This window comes from Pelophylax lessonae (genome assembly GCF_965119305.1).
Source record: "Pelophylax lessonae genome assembly, chromosome: 7".
NCBI lineage: Eukaryota > Metazoa > Chordata > Amphibia > Anura > Ranidae > Pelophylax > Pelophylax lessonae.
The window spans coordinates 112,994,843-113,006,295 of record NC_138774.1 but is presented as its reverse complement, the minus strand read 5'-3'; positions in this window follow the sequence as shown (position 1 = coordinate 113,006,295).

The window sequence follows — 11,453 nt, the reverse complement described above, 5'->3', positions numbered from 1 at the left end:
ATTTACACTGCTGCAACTTTGGGCACATAAAGTTGTCTGACAAGTCGCAACCTATTGATTTTAATGGCACCCGTTCCAATCTATGCAACTTGCAAAGTTGTGGTGACTTGGAAAAGGTTCCTGCACTCGTTTGATGCGACTTTCTTGTAACTTGAGTGTAAGAGAGTGTAAAGTTGCAATAAAGTTGCACTCAAAATCATGCGACTTTTGAGTCACACTAGTGTGAACAGAGCCTAAGCCCACGTTCACATGTCAAATCGGAGGCAATTGCTGGCAATGGCACTGTCCGAATCGGTGTGATGCCGTCTTTGCGGCTTTGCTCCGATTCCCAAAAGTAATTTCTGTACTACTTTTAACGATTTCCATCGATATTTTTGCAGGAATCCGCACAGATGTCTGTAAAATCGCCCCGAAGTCGGACTGAAATGCAGGCTTGAAATCATGCGAGTTCAGCTGAATTTGCACGATTTCAAAACGGCCCCAGTGTACTTTTTGTGTTTCTTGAAATGAAGCCCAAGGTCTGCAAATGGGTTACATTTACAAACTGTGACATTTTTTTCTTTTTTTTATTATTGCTTCTTTCTTCTGTCCACTGGTAAACATTCATGGCTAAATTTCTTAGTAGAATTGTATGAATGAGGTGTTTAGAGAAATATTATGAAGACTTTGTTTTTCAAGAAATATGAATCCAGCTTTCCCTTCTTTGTTAGTCTGGAGTTATGAAACTGACTGCTGCTACCTCTAGCACAATATGACATGGGGGGGGGGGGGGGTAAAAATGACTCTATTATCTAGGTGCCTCTGAGGAAGCCTAATGTCTAAGTAGAACACAACATAAAACAATCTGATGATTTTGATCATTTCCTAATTTCAAACTACTAACTGAAAGACCTGCTCTGCTCCATTGTCACTGGCTAGCCTCCTAATCCAGACAGAATGCAAAGGGACTGCTGGACTTGCAGGTACAATCTGACCACCTGAAAACATTTTTAGATTCAGTTTCAGAATCAAAATGTAATACTGGCACAGAAACAGTATAGTGGAAAAAATGCCGGCACTTTACTAAGTTTGGAATTGTTACTCAGTAACATGAAGGGTTAACTAAACAAAAATTTAATACATTTTACCAGTCCTGAACCGGTTTTCTTTTTTTTTTTTTTTTTCCAAGTTAGGAACATCTTCATCAAGTACATAAAATAACTACTGAATTTGCTAGAAACACACAGGGGAATTCATAAAGTGTGGCATAGACACCTTTCAGGATTCCATCAGGGCACAGAATTAAAAGTGAAGGTGCTGGCACCCAATTCATGCAACTATCAGGGACAGGTACAGGTATGACAATGTTGGCACTGAGGTCAGGATGTCCGTACTGGATTCTCGTTCCTCAGTGCACTAACAATCCCAAAACCCCGTTCCACCTACGAAGCCAGGCACGAGGTAGATGTACAGGTCAGTGCTGCCGCCTGGAGTGCTGATCCCCAACAAGCGATACTAATACAAGATAGGAAGGCGAGCACCCGTCTATTGCTAAAACTTAGCTTTTTATAGCACAACTGGGAAAATTACAGCAAGAGAAGCTTACATGTTTTGACAAACAGCCTTAGTGCCATAGCAATCCTCAGTGTACTTGTAGGCAGGTTGCCTACTGTGTGTATTTAGTTAGCAAACAGCCGGCCAGATTAGGGGGAAAGGGTTAATGTTTTGCTGCCTCTTGCCCAGCATGTTTGCAGGCGTTCGCTGGGGTAAAGCCTCCCTCCTGTGTTCTAAAAAAAAGGGAAGAGACTTTGAGGAATGCCTGGGGAGTGGACCTATTGTCCACCTGGAAGGCTGAATCACCAGAGGAACCCTGCAACATGGATTTCTCTACTAAAGCACCACCAAGTTTGGACATTCCTCTAAGAAACTTCACCTGTACTGGTAACCTGGGGCAGCCATAGCTAGATTTATTTAGGGAAAAGACATTACTGCATGTTCTGCAAAATGTTCAGTAAAGTTGTTTTAACTGCTCAAGGCTTGGTCTGAACAGCACATTGGGGTCTGTGAAACATCACTGCAAAGGTTGGTCTATGAGTCTGAAAGGAGAAGAAGCTGCCATGGGTAACCATAAAAGGAAACTGCAACCAGTCTTTGGCATTGTACCTGGTTAGGTGACAGGTCCTCCGGTAGTGAGGGGGTTCAGTGTCCGGCTCCCTCCCTAGCTGTCGGACTAATTCGGTCCCCGGGAGCAGTCTAGCATTATGGAGATCTATGCCTGGTCATTTGGTACAGAAAAGAAGAGCTAAGTGAGAGCACACATGAAGTCTTCACCCTATGCTCACCAGGACCCCATTCTGTTATTTGGGGAGAAGTAACAGGTACGCTGACTCGTGGAGTGAGCATAGGCTCTGCATGCCCCTCATAATGCAACACATTCACTTGTACAAGTGTGTAGGACAAGGGACAACCTATTCTGGAGGAATTCCGCATACAACACTACACACAAGTGGCTCATATCAAAGTTGGGGGACTGCCTTAATGCCTTAATGTTTGATTTTTCACATGACCATTGCCTCTGCCTGGCCCCGGCATTGGTGAAGTGTCACCGTTGTGCTAGCATGAGTGGCCCTAAACACCCCTGGCATAGCCTAAATAGCCCACTTGGTGTGTGGGGGAGGAATAGTCCTCTCATGTGCCTCAGAACTTGGCGCCCAGTGAGTTATTGGGAAGCATGGAGGAAAGGTCCACCATCCACTACCTATCCAACAACCACCCGCCCCCCTACATGCTGATCCCCTAACAAGTGATACTAATCCAAAATATGAAGGCAAGCACCAGACATATGTCCATTGCTAAAACATTAGCGCAACCATTAAAAATTCAGCAAGAGAAGCTTATATGTTTCGGCAATAAGGCTTATTCATAGCAATCCTCAGTGCAGTCCTTCCCCAGCCACTGCACTCTCCACACTGACTGGTACAGTGCTGAGGAGTTTTGTACAGGGGGTGGGTAGAGCCTGATGGGTAACTGCGAGACTATTTCCCCATCAGACTGTTTTCAAACAGCTGCAGTGGCTATAAAATTGATTTGGTAGATGGGCATGGCCTAATGAAGAATTCTGAGACTAGTTCTCCATCAGGTCTTTTTGGCTGCTGTTGGAACAAATAAAGAGTCTGGAATCCTCCCACTGCCATTCACTGTTTTTCACAGTTAAGGCGGGCATAATGTGGAAGTAGGACTGTGATCTTCCTATTGAGCTAGCAGCCTTGTGTACATATATTTTATATTGTCTTAGTATTTTTCTGTCTTAAGCTCAAATATCATTCCCCTTTTTATAATGTGGAAGTAGTCTCTCAGAGTTCCCCATCAGGCTCTGTCAACTGTCAGTTCAGCGTGATCTGTGTTGTTGGTTGCTAGGACACAGGCATTGTTCATCCTAGCAACCAATGAAGTAGATGTAAGGCACATGCAAATAAATTAATAAAAGGAATGAACACACAATGCCCCCCACCCCTGCATGCCATCTTTGAGAGGGTCTTAATTGCCGCCAGTTTGCTTATCACTGAGCTGGCTGTAATTCTTTTAGAATCTATTGTAGTCTTATTGACAGACTCTAAAAGTGGCCATACTAAGAACTACCAGAATCTGGCACTCGTGCAGGTACTTGTATTGAAACTGAGGCAGGGCTTCAATTACATAGGAGAAGGCCTTGTTAAAGGGACCACATGACCAGAAAAGTGACATTACTGCTTTGTTGAATTCCTCTGACAGAGTCTGTTAGAATATTATGTACTGGTATCCTGCAGAACAGGTGTGATCAGATATGTTAAGCTGCACAACAGCGGCTGGACTCAAACTAAGTGCAATTATAATAGGATTTATTAGGAACACAGCAAGTAACTGAGGATGCAGCACCACAAACAATAAATATCTGCAATTTACGACCATAAGTGAAACCAGGTGAAAACCGTTCCCTAACAATCTAACTGTTCCAGGTCAGTGAATCATAAAGTATTAGACCGCATGCCAGTGGTCCTCATCTCCTGTCTTTAGGACCCACTAACAGGCCAGGTTTGCAGGATAACTGAAATACATCAAAGGTAATATAATTTGATGCTCAGTGATTGCAGTACTCTAGTCTGCATTTCCCCAAGGTAATACCTAAAATCTGGCCTGTTAGTTGGTCCTGAGGACAGGAGATGTTACAAAACATTGCTTATACAGGTGTTTTTTCAGCTCTTCAGCTCTATGTAAGTCAATGTGTTCATGTGCATACAGGCATATTAGAAGAGGAGGGCTTACAGGCAGGAAAAAAAAAACACTAGGAGAGGAGCTGAAGAGCTTAAATAGCACATTTCATTGGCCAGAATAAATTAGGATTTGGCCATTAGAATGCATTACTGCTCAAACACTAGATGCACCTAAACTTGTGTGTAAAATGTAGCTTTTAGCACATGTTTATAAGCAGCATTTTCCTGCCGGGAGTTCTGGTGTTCATATTGGCTTTCACAGATGCCCTGTGTGCATGAAGCCATAAAGCCAAGGGACAGCCAGGCATATAACATTTTCAGAAGGATATCATCAACGGCAGCATACTCATTTCTCTTTGTACATGTTTTCATTTTATATGATATATCTACAAAAGTCTTCTCTGCTTCTCTTTTTAGATCACAGCACAGATAATTCTGAAACAATTAGAATACAAGTAATAAAGAAAATGAAATGATTCGGAGAGATCAGTAACACAGATTGTGCGTAAGGTAGGAAGATGCCAGGCGATGATATATGGGAGACAGATGGCAATGTCTGCATCTCGTCAGATACCCAAAGCCCATCTCCCGAGGGCATATCAGACCACTTTGAGCACATGCAGCAGTTATATTTTGTCTGAGCACCAATTTAATGACATTATAGAGAAACTTGCTGCTAATAATGACTTTGTTCTTTGCCTCCCACAAGAAATATACATAATGAGAGGAAACATAATGCATCGAATGTGTAACCTAATTTGCTGGTAATCCAATAAAATAAATGAAGTCTGTTTTGAGACTCAAATTTACTTGAAGATGCAAAATAAAGTTCTTCACTTTTCAGGTACTCCAGACACTCATCAGCATATCATTGATGTAACTGCTAGAGAATTGCTAACACTCCCAAATACAATATAAATTCAACACAATTAAATTGAAAGAATCCTGCTAAGCACTTTCATATTATCTTCTACATAAAATAAATCATAATAATTCTTAAAATTCTGCAAACTACTGTACAAAATATATGCCATCCCTAGCATCTCATAAGAAAGAAAGGCAATAGACGATAGAGAGTGGCTAAACATATAGGCACAATTCACATGGTCTCTCATTTATGTCAGAACCAGGGGTCGAAAAACAGGCACACTCAGCTTGGTCATGGATATTCCATAAAGGAAAAGGAATTGGCAGCATTTTAATGATTAAGCACACAGTCAGTGTGTGAAACGCGTCTACCTTGTCACGATTGTCATATTTGGAGGTCCAGTCAATAAATCTGGATTTTGACTCAACCTGGAGTGCTGCCAATTCCTTTTCCTTTATCAAGTTTTCACGGAGGCGAGCCGGGGCATGCACCGGTGTGAGTCATCAGGCAATTACACCACCTTGAGCAGTGAGTTCTTGTCTCTTCAATGGATATTCCATGGCGAGGGGCAATTGCCAAATATCTTCAGCTTTCTTATTAACCACTTAAGCCTGGAAGATTTTACCCCCTTCCTGACCAGGGCCTATTTTGCGATTCGGCACTGCGTGACTTTAACAGACAATTGCGCGGTCGTGCGATGCTGTACCCAAACAAATTTGACGTCCTTTTTTCCCACAAACAGAGCTTTCTTTTGGTGGTATTTGATCACCTGTGCGATTTTTTGATCATGCGCTATAAACAAAAAAAGAGCGTCAATTTTGCAAAAATAACAATATTTTTCACATTTTTTTATATGAAATTCCCCCCCAAAAAAATGTAAAAATCAAAATTTTTTAACATTTTCGGCCAATTTGTTTTATGCTACATATGTTTGGTAAAAAAAATCGCAAAAAGCGTATTTTGATTGGTTTGCGCAAAAGTTATCGCGTTTACTAACAAAGGGAAAGATTTTTTTTAACGCGTAATGGCGGCGATCTGCGTTTTTTTTTTTTTTTGCAGTACTGCGACATTGCGGCGGACAGATCGGACCCTTGACTGACATTTTTGACACTTTTGGGGTTACCAGTGACATTTCTACAGTAATCAGTGCTATACATATGTACTGTTACTGTAAAATTACACTGGCAGTGAAGGGGTTAGCTTTTTTGAGCGGGAGGGGTTATATGTGTCCCTAGGGGCGTGATTCTAACTGTGATTGGCTGTCGCTTGAGCTGTATGAACAGTGATCAATGGTCCTACATAGTAGAACCGTATGATCACCATTCATACACAGGTGAGAATGACAGACGGCTTGTTTACATTAGCCGACTGCCTTTCTCCCTCTGCACCGACGATCGCCGAGTGACCACTCGTCCATGACCACTCGGGAGCGGGAGCGCGCCTCCGGGGGCGCGCGCTCGCTCCCTAGGCCCTCACAGGCTAGCGACGTAGTACTACGTCACTCTGCCTGTGAAGGGCTGACCGCCGCAGTAAATAGTCGTGCAGCGATCGGCAAGTGGTTAAGTAGAAAATAGTGCATGTTTTAACAGGAATGAATTCTATTTGTGAGATGTGAGATAATCGCTTACTTTTGATGAAAAATTAGTGGTATGTGTTTTTGGAAGGAAAAAAGCCATTGCTCGCAGTCCTTAGTATGTTCTTTCTGCACCCACAACAAGAAAAAATCTTTTTTCCCCACATGACACCAAAGGTTTATCCTGACACATCAATGTCTTCTTATCCTAATCCTTTTATTTAGGGGTCTATTTATTGCATAGCCATTCATCCAGCAAATCTGCAGGTATTTCTCCTTTACGAATCGGGCAAAAGACTATTTTCTCTTCTATGCAAATGTTCCTTCTATTATTATCAACCTTAGTAAATATACAGTACTGTGCAAAAGTTTTAGGCAGGTGTGAAGAAATTCTGTAAAAATGCTTTCAAAAATGGATATTAAAATGTTTAATTTTATTAATTTACAAAAAGCAAAGTGAGCGAACAGAAGAAAAATCGAATTCAAATTAATATTTGGTGTGACTACCCTTTGGTTTCAAACCAGCATCAATTCTTACACTTGTGCACGTTGTACACTTGCACAAAGCCTGGGATTAGAGTCAGGTGTATGATTAATCATTTATAACAAGCAGGTGCTAATGATTATCAATTTCATATGTAGGTTGAAACACAGTCATTAACTGAAAAAGAAACAGCTGTGTAGGAGGCTTAAAACAGAGTGAGGAACAGCCAAACTCTGCTACTCAGGTGAGGTTGTGGAAGACAGTTTCATGTCACAGATCATACACCATAGCTAGACTGAGCCCATAAGGTAGTTATACTGCATCAGCAAGGTCTCTCCCAGGCAAACATTTTAAAGCAGACTGAGGTTTTAAGATGTGCTGTTCAAGATCTTTTGAAGAAGCAAAGAAGCACAAAGAAATGGGCAACTTTGAAGTCTGTAGATGCAGTGGTCAGCCAAGGATTTGCAGTTGTGCACAGCCTTTTTAATCTAGGGACTGTATGAGATTCAGGGCTCTTTTCCCTTGGGGAGCAGCATATGTGTGTGGAGAGGGACACTAGGAAAGTCTACCCTGGCCTCAAGCATAGGTGATCAGATCTGACCAGGCTGGGGCCTTATAGTGATACTAGGAGAAGGTGTGTAAATAGGCAAAAGCCTGTGTACACTGGGATGGGCAGAGCTGGGATAGCCAAGAGCAGGGCCGCTGATAGGGGGGGACCACCAGCCCTCTTGTGGGGGGCCCTAGCACACAGGGGGGCCCACACAGAGAGGGGGATTAGTGATGGACAACAAATACAAAAATCTTCCTCCAGAACCTGAATCTGATCTGTCCCTCTCCCTGCTATCAGCTTTTACCTGTTGAGAAAGAGACAGTCGTTTTTCACTAATCCCCCTCCCTTGTGTGGGCCCCCCTCCCAGCACTTATCTCTGCTCAGGAGTTTATTTGTAAATTGTAACTTTGTTTCTCTCTCTCTGTCTCTCGGATCACTGAGCTCCAACTGCCCAGCCTGTATATTTTTCTCATCTCCTCTTCATTTTTATTTAACATAGTTTTTTTTTTTTTTTTAGATTTAGCAGGAATTATGCGAGTTATGTTATATTTGTGTCTGATAATAGTGATTTTGTTGTAATTTTAGCTAAATATATTTTTAATATTTTCTTGAGGGGGCCCTGCCAGGTAGTCTGTACGGGGCCCCATGATTTCTCACAGCAGCCCTGGCCAAGAGGCTGAAGAATTTATGTTCTGTTATGGAGATGAAAAAAACTCCTGCGCGGGTAAGTTTGTTTTTACATTATTCACTATATATGATGTCACTGGCTGCATGTAAAGTAAATATCTCCTAAACGGTGCAGGTTTAGGAGATATTTACAGTTCCTTTAGGTAAGCCTTGTCATAGGCTTACCTATAGGTAAAATTTACAGAGGGAGGTTTACTTCCTCTTTAAGAGGTAAATGTAACCAATTTTCTAAAACTGTTACATTGTGTCTCTTGTTGTAAAGATGTATGTATTCCCTATGCTCTTCGGCTCCATCTAGTTTTTGCGCAATCAGCACAGAATGCATGTACATGCAGATTCACTGGACAAATGGCTATACAGATTCTTTTTTATAAATAGACCTCTTAAAATTATTTTCAAACCAAAAACTTTTTGTTATGTTTAGATAGGAAAGGAATAGAACCCTGTCTGTTTTCTAGTGTTAAGTGGAAGAGACAGAAGGCTTTCTTTTGCCTCACTTTCTGCCTGATAAGGATGAGCTGAAATGCCCTTGGTTCAGTCGGGGCAGGAACTTCAATGAAGTTCAGGTGCCATCCCATTGAAATCAATGGGAGCTGAATCTCTCAAATTAAAAATGCCCATTTTCTGGACTAATGTAAATATAAATTTTGCAGTAGCACATCCTACAGAAAGAGTGAAAATAATGCATAGAGCTCCCCCTAAAATACATATCAGACCCTTATGAATGTTAAGTAGGTACCTAATGCAAAAAAAAATAAATGCTTGAGGTCCCCCAAGGAATCTATACAAGACCCCTCATATCTGGTACAGATTTTAAGGGGGATCCGTGTGGAAAAAAAGAAAAGAAAAAGAAAAGTAAAGTCCCTCTTAAAATGTATACTAGACTTTGATTTAGGCGTGCAGTCTGTCTGCTCATGTAAGGTGGTGGAGGGGGGGGCAAGCACGTGTCCTGTCCCTCCTGAACTATACCAGGTCACATGCCTTTAACATCGGGAGCTGCATTGCCAAGGGCGATTGCCCTGACAAAGCACTTTATCCCTATGTTGATGAAGACAAGGGCCTCATTCCCACAACCTACTAGTGAGGAGCTTATCAGAATCTGGAATCTCACTTAATAAAAGGGGGCCCCCAGATATCGCCCCCCCCCCATGTGAATGAGTATGGGGTGTATAGCCAGGTGCTGGCAAGTTTTTCCCACCAAATGCTTTGGAACTATCTGCAACAAAGAGACACAGGTCTCAGACTCAGCCTACACTCTTCTTATCCTTTAACCCTCCCACCTTCTCTCATTCAGCTGCTCCAGACCTAAAGAAGGGGAAAGACACAGCCAAGAATGGCATGTTGGAGATGTAGTTTGACAGAGGTGCAGTGGTATTGTGTTGGAACAGATAAAGACTACAGTTCTAAAGTGGCAACAGTAGAGGCACTGGGGCGAGGTAGAATGTGGACCTCCATGGAAGCGTGTCCAACTGACTGGGGTTCCAGCTGGGAGCATAGCCTGTTTTTCAGCTGTCATTATTGGGAAGCAGAGTACAGCCGCACCTTCTGCTTTGTTGATGTTAAACTGTCAGGGAGAGGAGGATAGTGAGACCGTTTATTATCATCTTCCACAGTGCTGTTTGAAGGAGACCCAGCAAGAGACCGATGAGGGGCCCCTCCTACACTGCAAAGAACTCTGTGCTGCAGGACTGGTAAGAGGGTTGCTAACCCTCTAAGAGTTCCCCAACAAACCAGGTTAATTACCATATTCTCAATAGACACCCGTAAATCCATTACAGGCAGTTTTTAACAGATGTTTACCTTGATCTCCTATCCAAGACAACTCAGTTTAGTTTATCTGGTTCTGCATGTAACCTATCATCACACAACATTGTCCCCTTGATTAATCTATAACTAATTCAAGGATACTTTAACTGGATGCAGGCTTATCAAATGACTTTTTGCGTTCACCAACGTTAAAGGGCCCAAACAATAGCCGACAGCAGTAACAACCTAAGGACTGCCCTGTTCTACCAAATCCACTTAAAAACCACTTTATGTGATCTTCATTTTGGGCAGTCTGGCTTGATGGTGTCCTTCAGGCAGTCTTAATCCCAGCATAGCTATCCCAGTGCATTCATGAGTGGTATAGCCCCAGGGGTTTAGACATAACTAATACATCACTGCTCGCTGCTTTATGCTGGGTGATGCTGTTACTGTTTAAGCTGACTTGGATGGCTGGTAATTTGTAAACCTCTTGGTACTGACGAACATCTTATGACTAAATATACATTATTGTACGCTTAGTGCAATTTTCTATCTGTCAGTTATTGCCATGTATTCCTATTACCCTATCCTATTATTTGTCTAATCATTATTTTACCTCAATATACAAAGTTTATGCCATTGACTGTGCTGTTATCTTTTTTGATAAAGCATTATTGCTGAATATTGAGGAGTTGTTAGGGCCCTCTCTTGAAATACAAGTCTGTGTACTCAGCCGGGTGTGTCAGAAAGAATGAGAAGTTTAAAAAAAGAAATGGTCAATGCCAGAATCAGAGAGCCCATCCAAACCAGAGAACCAGAGGCTCCTGCTGGGGTGGTGTTACAAGTACATAGTGCCTACTCATTCACTAAACAAAGTTGTAACCTAGACACCCAAACATTTGACAAGTTCTTTAATAAAAAAAATAACTCCCCCCTCCAAGTCATTGTAAATCCACAATCACACATCATCATCGTGATACCCATCACCTGCCAACTTGCTGAAAAAAAAACCCAACAACCTGGAACACCCAACCAATGCCAATGGTACTCATAGCTGAATGACATCTACTCAAAAGGGTGGGGATAGTGGTGACATCGTTGACCAAATATGACAATGGCCATATTGTCAATAAATATGGCCATATGTTACTGTCCAAATATGGTTAGCATATTTGGGTAGTAGTGATGTCACTGCTATTCACTTCCCTTTGCTTTAAAGGGGTGGGGATTCCCTGTGATTTCAGTGGTTCCTGGGGACGCTGAGGGTGTAATTTCCGTTGGAACCAGTGACAATGGGAAACTGTCATATATAGAAG